We start from the raw sequence: 12,002 nt of genomic DNA on the forward strand, positions 1-12,002 counted from the left end.
GTGGCTAAAGAACTTGCATGAGTCTTTAAAAGACATGGGTATGGAAGGGATGTGGTCTGACCCAGCTACTGCCCAGTTTCCATCAAAAAGCTCTCTCAAAATAGCATACTGGGAAAGAATTGATTCCCAGGTTTTGAGTAGAGCATCAGGGATGTCCGGGAACTTTCTGGAGTTCAAAGACTTCCCAAGCCTTGAGCAATACTGGGATGTGGTGACTAAGGTGGGTGACAGAAAACTCTACTTCCAGTTCAGAGCTGGTTCTTTGCCTCTTAGATCTTTGACTGGAAGGTGGGCCAGGAACTCGGAACTGCAGTGCCCTGCATGTGGGGCTGCGATTGAAACATCTCCCCACTTTTTGTTTGTCTGCCCGGCATTTTCCATTCCTAGACGTGTTTGGCTTACCCCAATGTGTAAATCTCTCGGCACAAGGAGCTGCGCTGTAGCATTACGCATTTTGCGCACTAGCTCTTTGGCATTAGTCTCTGTCGCATTGGCAAAATATCTGGGCTGGGCATGGGCATTGCGGAGAAAATCAATCAAGCGTACCCTTGATGGCCTCTAATGAATTCTGTGTCTGGGTTTCCCCTATTTTTTATGCTGTGTTAAGGACAATTTTAATTCCAAAATCTTTCTTACTATATGTCAGTCCAATGAAGTGTTTAATGTTTTTTTTAACAAGGTTTTTTAATAAGGTATTTTAATGTATTTATTGAAATGTATGTTTTAGGTACTATGTTTGTGTCTTTTATGATTGTTTTTTAAATCGAATAAAGACTGATTGATTGATTGACAATCTAAGATTAGACTCCCAGCAAGCTCCATAAATAACTGTCCTTGTAACTCGAGAGCCCAAACACAGGCTGACGACATTAATAGGAGGAACTTACAGGATACGGTCTTGGAGAAGGGTACCCATAGACCCAGTGCTAACATTAAGCAACGTGTGGGGTTGGAAATATTAATTGAACTGTCAGGACCGCACCTGCTTTGAATCAACATCAAGCTTATGGACTCAGGTTGCCCGCTGCAAGAACAATAGATCTATCACCATATTCTGCTCATATCCATATGTGGTAGTCCTTGTAGGGGTTCCCCCAATCTGGAATGATGAGGAGGAATCCTGGGGGTCCTTGAAAAACATATGTATGCACTGGATTGGGGGAAAGATTGGTTGTAATATGGTCGGTGAGATCCACTATGATGTGATTATGGGGAGGCGAGCGAGCTGGGTGGGCAGAGGGCCAAAAAGCATTGCATTTAAATATTCGCTCCCCTATAACAGCTGGGAGAGTCCTCTATGCATGCAGTACTTTTTTTTTATTTTTTTATTTTTACAGAGTTTTAAATTTCGCGAACTTGACCTGAATCGGGTATCAGAGTGCTTTACATAGCACCAGTTGCGTTACATGAGGACACATTCATTTTTTTGTTAGGCACGGTGAGATTAAGTGATTTGCCCAGAATCACAGGATGTTCAGCGTCGTTGCCGAGACCCAAACCGGGTTCCCCAGATTTGTGGTCGACCGCCCTAGCTTTTAGGCCAACTCCTCTCCCCAACAGTATGACAGTACTGGAGCCCTAGAAAATTACAGCGGTCCTACTGTGCTTTTTCTACAGACCTGCAGAGTCTGCCATTGGTCGGCAGCATTGGGGATTACTCATGGAAGGCTCTAGGGGCTCGCGAGGGAGTACATGGACAGAGGCCCATTGAACCTTGAAAGAGTCCTGTAGGGTGGGTAATAGATTTGAGTCCCTGTCTGAGCTAAGTGAGCAGGACTGACTCGACGTACAAGCGGCGGACTCCCCCACCACCTTTTCAATAGGTGGGGGTGAAATTTAATTCTAGACTCTGATCATACACAAAGAAAGACTGTTGTGCGCCCAGGGGAGAAGGACCATAAATATCTGTTTAAAGGGGGTCTGAAATAACAAAATATGGGGTGGAGCTCAGATCTTGGAACATATCTGGACTTAAAAGTAAGATCGGGCTCCCAAATTGGCAGAGTCTGTTAACAGACGTTCACATCTTCTGCTTGCAAGAAACATTGGAAGTGCCAGATCACCACACTGACGGTTACCTAGGCTTTTTTTTACATCTGCAGTACCCTCTGTAAGAGGCAGGGCAAAAGGGGGGCTCACAACTTACATTGAAAGCACCACCCCATGGAAAGTTCTGAAATTTGTAAACGAATCTCCATACTTCCATCTTTTATTACGGAGCATGAGCAAGGGGCGGGACACATTACTAATTCATTTTTATAATAATTATTTTGATAATATAAAAAACAAAGTGTTAACAGACTTGGATCTTGCTACCCAAGAAATCGTCGATCCCCATCAAAACCAAGTAAGCTTTATGTGGGCTGGAGACTTTAACACTCATTACTGCCTACATTCAGGTAATTCAATCTGTGGTATCACTGACATAAAAGGTGAAGTCCCTATGCACTTTGCCCATTCCATTTAAATTACTGCCCTGAATAACCCTAATGATAAAACTAAGCCTGAGAATACAAAATAGGTAGGTAAGTGGGAGTGATACCTTAGCCCCTACGAACGAATATGAGTCTACTATAGATTACATTATGGTGTCAGAACACTTAGACCCAGAAATGTGTGATTTCAAGGTCGTTTTCTCAGGGTACACTGACCATGCTCTGCTAGGAATCAGAATGTCTTTGCAATGAGGCCGATGGAGAGAACTAAAACAGTATTTGACCCAATCATCTCGAAAAGAAACGGGTTTACTATCAAATGGGAGAAATTTGATCTCCCCACTTTTCTACCTCTGTCATTCAACAGACTATGCCAGAGATTATTCAGTGCCTTGATCTGGAGGCCTACCCTCAAAATAGTCTTCATTCATATTCTGCTATCACCTGTAGCATGAAACAAGATTTTACCCGCAGTAAACTCCCGACCAATGTTCATGAGGGTGTCTGGTTTGATTCAAAGTGTACATGCGCAAGAAAGCATCTTCAGTAAGCACTAAAACAGATCCCAAAGGATGTGCTTGCTGCTAAATTGGCTTGTGTACACTTTAAACAGACCTTGGCGAACAGGAAGAAGCATATTAGAGAAGCAGCCTAGGAGGAACTAACAGGAGCTAGCACCCTAAAAGATTTTTTGGAAGGTAATTAACAACAGCTATTATAAGAGCCAGAATGAGCTATCTGTGGAGGTTCATGTAGCGGAAAAAGCATGAGTAAGCTAATGTTCGGTTACATACGAAGCACAACCACCAAAAGGACTCAATTACACGGTACCCCATAGTATACAAAATGAAGAACCTCAAAATAGCATTACTTTGTACCACCCCATTCAACCCGTGACCCTGGAGGAAGTGGAAAGAGCACTGGATGAAAGTAGCAAAGGAAAGGCCTCCGGTCCGGATGGCACCTCCCTGGACTTAAAGAGCAGCCAGATTTATGGGGCCCTCTGCTTACAAACGTCTATAACTCCTCTATAGCTTTAGGACTGTCCAGTTCTTGGAAATCTTCAATTATAGTTCCGATTTACAGGAAGGGGGACAAGTCTTTGCCGCAAAATTATCGCTCAATATCGTTACTGGATGCTACTGCCAAAGCCATGGGGTGCATTCTATTTAATACATTGAAAGAAAGGGCAGTAGCAAATAATACCCCAGCTGAAATACAATATGGTTTAAAAGAAAGGCTTGAGTTCACCAGTGCTTAAATCTAAATACTATTATTGGAAGCATACAGTGGCGAAGAAGGGGTCACTGTACTTCTTCTTCATGGATCTTTCCGCAGCCTCTGATTGCGTTTCTCACTCGAAGTTGTGGAAAACCATGGAGGAGATGGAGATGGAGATGGAGTCAGGGATCATAAGTTTCATAAGGCAACTTTATGCGGACGCAAAGGCTCAGGTCCGTTTTGGCAGGAGAGATGAGTGCTCAGGTAGTTTTAATATCACCAGGGGGGTTAGGCAGGGCTGCGTTTTAGCCCCATTTTTATTTTCGCTTTACATGAATCGGGCAGAATCCCGCCTAACTCTATCCACTAGAGATACAGTAATGATGGGCTCCCTTACCCTTCCTGTTCTTTTATATGCAGGTGATGCTGTATTAACTGCTAGAACTGCGCAGGGCTTGCAAGCACTTATAAACTGTTACATTATTTTTATGGGGGACCTGGACTTAGAGTCAATAGCTCCAAAAAATACATAATAACAACCGGGGCTAAGCCAAAGATAAAACCCACTTTTTTTTCGCAGAAGGGCATACACTGACTGAAACATCTATGTGTTGTTATTTGTGGATACCTTTTGATAACAAGAACCTGTGGACCCAAATGACAGTCAACAGATGTGCTGAAATGGAGAAGGCCATACAGGATTACGTTCATTTACAAAGAAATTAGGTTTTAAATCAGAGAGGGAACATCTTTATAAATACTTAAGCAAGGTAGTGGCAGGGTATGGGGAATGGCCAGTAGGCAAAACATGCAAATAATTGAGGAGTAATTTTTTAAGTCTATTCTTTCCCTTCCCCCCAGTACGTCAAATTATGTAGCCCATGCGGAACTGGGCATACCGTTTATTTCCAACAGCATTAAGATAACCTCCATAATGCTTTTGGCACTCAATTTGGTCACATGAGGACACAGGCATGAGCAAATTGATACTTAACGATGCCATGAATTTAAACTACAGGATAAAAATCCTATGGCTGGGATACATTAAATCCACATGTGAGCTGATCGGTTTTCCAAAACTCTTTCTTGACTCAGAAACTAGTAAATCAATAGGGAAAAACCAACTGAAACAACATCTTCAGTACTATCGATTAGAAAACTGGTGGAGGGATTAAACCATCTGAATTGACTTATAATACTTTGATCCCCAAGAGGGTCTGAAAGCTTCACAGTGGTTAGTAATGACCAGCAGAGATTCATTTTATCCCAATTCAGGGTAAACAAGCTCCTGTTGATGTTAGGCTTCCCAGATAATTGTCATTCAATGTCTGAGTTATCACTATGCCTGTGTGATAAAATGTCCTCAATTACTAATTTGCACATCATATTTTTTGTAAATGTTATGTAATACCAAGTATGAGATACATTTAATCTATTTTTAAAACCCCTAATGTTAGACACTGCAGACCAGCTCTTTTATTCTTATTACAATTACATACTCGATTTTTTTGTTGTGCAACATCTTCCTATTTGTGGCCAGTATGGAAAATAAGGAAAAGTATGCAAGGGATCATAACGCCGGAAAACCCATTGTAAAGATTACATTTGGCCTATATAAGGTATTATATATATGAAATGTGTTTTAAGACGTGTGATCACATATTATATATATGAAATGTGTTTAAATAGATTTGATAATGTGTTTTTTACTAAGTGTTTTGTCTTATTGTGTATTGTACTTTTCTGTTACTGAAAAGTAACAAATAAAGTTAAATGAATGAATGAATGATGCACATTATTGTATACCCACATAATTGCTCACCCACCTACTCACACACCCATACAGCTACTCACACACCCACTCACAGGCCCACAAAACTACTACCACACCCATTCATAAACCTACAAAGCCACTTACATACCCATTCACACACTCACACATGTACTTTCATAACCACACAACCACTCACATACCCACACACCCAATCTAAGACCCACAAAAGCACACACACATTAACGCAGTCATACAGCCACTCACACATCCACTCACAAACCCACAAAACCACTCACACACCCACACACAGACCCACAAAGCCACTTAGCCACCCACACAAACACTCATGCACCTACTTGTGTACCCACACAACCATTCACATACCCACTCACAGATCCAAACAGCCACACATACATTTACCCACCCACTTATACACCCAGACAATCACTGACACACCCAAACAGCCACTTACATTCCTACTCACAGACCCACACAACTATTATCATACCCACTAACATACCAACAGAGTCACTCACACACCCACTCATATACACACTCACACACAAACATACCTACTTGTATACCCATGTAACCACTCACACACCCACCCTTACAGTCACTCACAAACCCACTCACAGACCCACACCACTTACACACCCACTCATATCGCTACCCAGTCTCTCATATACCCATTCATTCACCCATTCACATACTCACAGACCCACTTGAACACCAATACAGCCACTCATGTGCCCACTCACATGCCCAAACAGCCACTCATGTACCCTCTCAGAGACCTATAAAACCACTATCATACCCTCACACATACCCATACAGTCACTCACATAACTACTCACACACCCATTCACATACTCACACACCCACCTGCATACCCACACAACTACTCACACTCCTACTCACACACTCATGCAGCCACTCACACAGCCACTCACAGACCTACAATACCACTACCATGGCTACTTACAGACCCACAAGCCACTCACATACCCAGTCACACACACACACTCTCTTTCACACCCATATAACTGCTCACATACCCACACACCAATTTAAAACCTACAATATCACACATACTCCCACTAGCACAATGATACAGCCACTCATATACCCATTCACAAACCCCCAAAACCACTCACACACCCACTCACAGACCCACAAAGCCACTTGCTCACCCACACAACCACTCATGTACCCACATAACCATTCACACACCCACTCACATACCCACTCACAGACCCAAACAGCTACACACACATTCACACACCCAGACAACCACTGACACACCCATACAGCTACTTGAATTCCCACTCACAGACCCACACAGCCACTATCATACCCACTAACACACCAACGCAGTCACTCACATACCCACTCACACATCTACTTGTACACCCACACAACCACACACATAACTACCCAAACAGTCATTCACAAACCCACTCACAGACCCATACCACTAACAAACACACCCACTCAATTTTCCACACAGTCTTTCATACATCAATTCATAAACCCATTCTTATACTCACAAACCCATTTGCACACCCATACAGCTACTCACACAACCACTTATACACCCAAACAGCCACTCACAAACCCACTCAGAGACCCATAAAACCACACCACACCCACTCACATACCCACACAATCACTCACATACCTACTTACACACCCACTCACATACTCACACACCCACTTGCATACCCACACAACCACTCACACAACCACTCGCACACCCATACAGCCACTCACACACCAACTCATGTAACGACTCACATATGGACCCATGATTAAACACCCACACAAACACTCACAAACCAACTCACACACCCATACAGTCACTTACACAGCCACTCATAGACCCAGAATACCACTACCATACCTATTCACAGACCCACAAGCCACTCACAAACCCATCCACACACACACATTCTCTTTCCTACCCATACAACCACTCACATACACACCCACCTACTCACAGACCCAGAACATCACTCACACACCCACTAACACACCCAAACAGATACTCACACACCTACTCATAGACCCAAAAAACCACTCCCACACCCACTCGCATACCCACATATCTACTTTCATACCCACAAAACCACTCTCACACCCACTTGCATAGCCACACAACCACTCACACACCCACTCATCGACTCTAAGAGCCAGGCACACACACACTCACTCATTCATACATCTGCTTTCATGCCCACTCATATAAACACTCACAAATTCACTCACCCACTTGCATACCCACAAACCCACTTACACACCCACACACACGTATACAGCCACTCACACACCTACTCATAGACCAATAAAACCATTATCACACCAACTTGCAGAGCCAAACAGCTACTCACACACCCATTCAAACACTCACATACCCACTTTCATACCCATACAGCCTCTTACATACCCATACTGCTACTCACACATCCACTCACTGACCCACAAAAGCACTACCACATCAACTCATAGACGCAAACAGTCTTTCAGACAACCACTCACAAACCCACTCACACACCCACTTGCACACCCCCACAACAACTCACATACCCACTCACATACCCATACAGTCACTGACTCACAAACCCCTCACACAACCACTCACACATTGACATACATGATTGCACACCCACACAGCCACTCATACACCTACTCACACACCCATACAGCCACTCACACACCCACTCACAGACCCACAAAACCACTACCACATCCATTCACAGACCCACACAGCCACTCACACACCCATTCACCAACTACACATGCACTTTCATATCTACACAACAACTCACATACCCACTCACAGACCCATACCCACTCACAGACCCACACCCACTCACAGACCCATAAAGCCACTCACACACCCACCCATACAACCAGTTACATACTTTCTCACACACCAACTCATACATTTTCATACCTGCTTGTACTCTCACACAACCACTCACATACCCTCTCACACACCCACACAACCACTCCTATGCCTACTCACAGACCCACAATACCACTACCACACCTACTCACAGGCTCACACAGTCTCTCACTCATATGCTCACACACCTACGTGTGCACTCACACAACTACTCACACGCCTTTTAGAAGGCCCAAACAGCCACTCACACATTTGCACACCTTCTAGAACACTCACACACCCATACAGCCACTCACACACCCACTCAAAGACCCACAAAGCCATTACTACACCCACTCACAGACCCACATAGTCATACAACCACCCACTCACATACCTACTCACATACTCATCCATCCATGCAACCATTCTCATACCCTCTCATAGACCCACATAGTCACTCAACCACTCACTCACATACCTACTCACACACTCACCCATCCACACAACTCACATACCCACTCACAGACCAATAAACCCACTCACAGACCCACTTATACAACAACTCACACATTCACACACCCGCTTGCATACCCACACAAACACTCACACACCCACTCACAGACCCATGCAGCTACTAACACACCCACTCACAAACCCACAAAACAACTATCACACTCACTCACATACCCAAACAACCACTCACACACCCATTCACCACTCATACACCCACTTGCACAACCATACAGCTACTCCTACTCACATACCTGTACAACCACTCATAGACCTACTCAAAGACCCACAAAACCACTACCATACCTACTCACAGACCCATACAGTTTCTCACACACCCACTCACAAAACCACTCACATATTGACACACCTGATTGCACACCAACACAACCACTCATACACCTACTCACACACCTATACAGCCTCTCACACACTCACTCCCAGACCCACAAAACCACACCCACTCACAGACCCACACAGCAACTCACACACCCATTCACACACTCACGCCAGCACTTTCACACCAACACAACCACTCATATACCCACTCACAGACCCACACCCACTCACTGACTCACATAACCACTCACACAGCCAGTTACAAACCCACTCACATACCAACTCACACATTTACACACCTGCTTGCACTCCCACACAACCACTCACACACCCATAAAGCCACTCATACACCCATTCACAGACCCATATAACCCCTCCCACATCCACTCACAGACCCACACAACCACTCACATACCCACTTGCACACTGATTCACACACTCACACACCCACTTGGGCACCAACATAGCCACTTACCACCCACTCACACTCTCATACAAAACCAAAGGTTACAATGATGTTATAGTTAGAAAATAGGATTAAAAACCCTCTGAAATTCAGTGAAAAAAACAAAGATTATAGGGATGTCATAGTCAGTAAATAGAATTAAAAGAGCCTTAGAAATTCACAGAAAAAACAAAGATTACAGGGATAGTATAGTTAGGTTTAAATTTTACACACACAAAAGCATACACGTTCAGCAGTAATAGTTGTAGTTATCTCAAGTAACCATAACATGTGTACTATAACTTGCCCCCTCACCATGCACTGTTAATTATCTGAAATATTATATCACTCATGACATCTTCTATGACATCATTTATAATATCACTGTAACATTTGCAGTGAAATTATTGATGAAAAAACTCCAGGGTGCATTTGTAATGGAATATCCTATCTGGTAAACTTTAAATCAGTCTCAAAATTCCGTCCAACACATGGAATTAATTGGAGCAAGGTTTCAGATGAGCAATCGGATAGTTCCTCATCCAAAAAACAGAATTTTGAATACTTTAAGGCACCACTGTCTTGGTGAGTAGTTCTTGCTCAAACTACACCAAACCTTTTTGAAATTGCAAAACATTGTGTGATATCAATCAATCAATCAGGCATTTGTTAAGCGTGACTACTCACCTGTAAGGGTCTCAAGGCGCTGGGGGTGGGGGAATGCAGGTTCTAGTCCATCAAGGAGGGGGTTTGTCGAAGAACCAGGTTTTGATATTTCTTGTGAAGACGGGGAGAGATGCTGTTTGTCTGAGGTGGATTGGAAGGGCATTCCAGGCTCTGGCTGCGAGGAAGGAGAAGGAGCAGCCACCTGATCTAGTCTTTCTGGTGTGGGGGACTACGGTGTAGGAGAGCTGGGCTGATCGTAGGGCTCTTTGGGGTGCGTGGAATTTGAGTCAGCTGTTCAGGTATGCTGGTCCGGTGTCGTGGAGGGCCTTGTGTGTGTGGGTGAGCATCTTGAAGGTGACTCTAGCCTCGATGGGGAGCCAGTGGAGTGTGTGCAGGTGCTGGGGGATGTGGCAGTGTCTTGGCAGGTTGAGGACCAGTCTTGCAGCGGCGTTCTGGATGTTCTGTAGCTTGCAGGTGAGGTTTTTGTTTATTACGGCATAGAGTGCATTGCCGTAGTCGAGTCTGCTGGTGACCAGGGCGTGCGTGACGGTCTTTCTTTGTTCGAGGGGGATCCATTTGAAGGTCTCACGTAGGAGGCGGAGGGTGTGGAAGCAGGATGATGAGACGGAATTGATCTGGCGGTCCATTTTGAGCTCGGTGTCCAGGATGATTCCCAGGTTGCGTGTGTGGTCCGTGTGGGTGGGTGAGCTTCCGAGGGTAGGGGGGGCCCCAGGTGTCATTGAAGGCATCAGGGTTTGGGCCCATGATGAGTACTTCTGTTTTGTTGGTGTTTAGTTGTAGGCAGCTGTTGTTTCATCCATTTGGCGACGGCTTCCATGCCTTCTCGAAAGTTGTGCCTGGCGGTGTTGGGTTCGTTGGATAGGGAGAGGATGAGTTGGGTGTCGTCTGCGTATGACACGATGTTGAGTCCATAGGTTCTGACGATGGGGGCGAGCGGAGCCATGTAGATTGTGAAGAGCATTGGGCTGAGGGAGGAGCCCTGGGGGACTCCGCAGGTGGTAGGTGTAGGGTCCGAGAGGAAAGGGGGGAGTCTGACCTGCTGCGTTCTGCCAGAGGGGAAGGAGTGGATCCAGTTGAGGGCCTTGTCCCGGATCCCTGCGTCGTGGAGTCTGCATATTAGGGTGTTGTGAGAGATTGTGTTGAATGCCGCTGAGAGGTCGAGGAGGATGAGGGCTACTGTTTCTCTTTTGTCCAGTAGGGTGCGAATGTCGTCTGCTGCGGTGAGGAGGGTGGTTTCCGTACTGTGGTTTTTCCTGAAGCCGGATTGGGAGGAGTCGAGGATGTGCTCTTCGATGAATGTGGCAAGTTGGCTGTTGATGGCTTTCTCAATGACTTTTGCTGGGAACGGGAGCAGGGAAATGGGTCTGTAGTTTTTGAGGTTGGTGGGGTCCGCCGAGGGTTTCTTCAGGAGGGGGTTTACCTCAGCGTGTTTCCAGCTGTCGGGGAAGGAGGCGGTCACCAGGAAGCAGTTGATGGTGTAGCGGAGCATGGGTGTGATGGTGTTGGCGGCTCTGTTGAAGATGTGGTGGGGGCAGGGGTCCATGGGGGCCCCGAGTGGATTGATTTAATTGTCTTCAGTGTGTCTTCAGTGGTAAGGGCTATCCAGTTGTGAATCGCTGGCTTCAGGGTGTCGGTAGTGGTTGGTGAGGGTTCAGTGTGTTGGTTGTCGTAGATGCTCTTGATTTTGTGGTGGAAAAAAGT

This window comes from Triturus cristatus, chromosome 2_1 (genome assembly GCF_964204655.1).
Source record: "Triturus cristatus chromosome 2_1, aTriCri1.1, whole genome shotgun sequence".
Taxonomy (NCBI): Eukaryota; Metazoa; Chordata; class Amphibia; order Caudata; family Salamandridae; genus Triturus; species Triturus cristatus.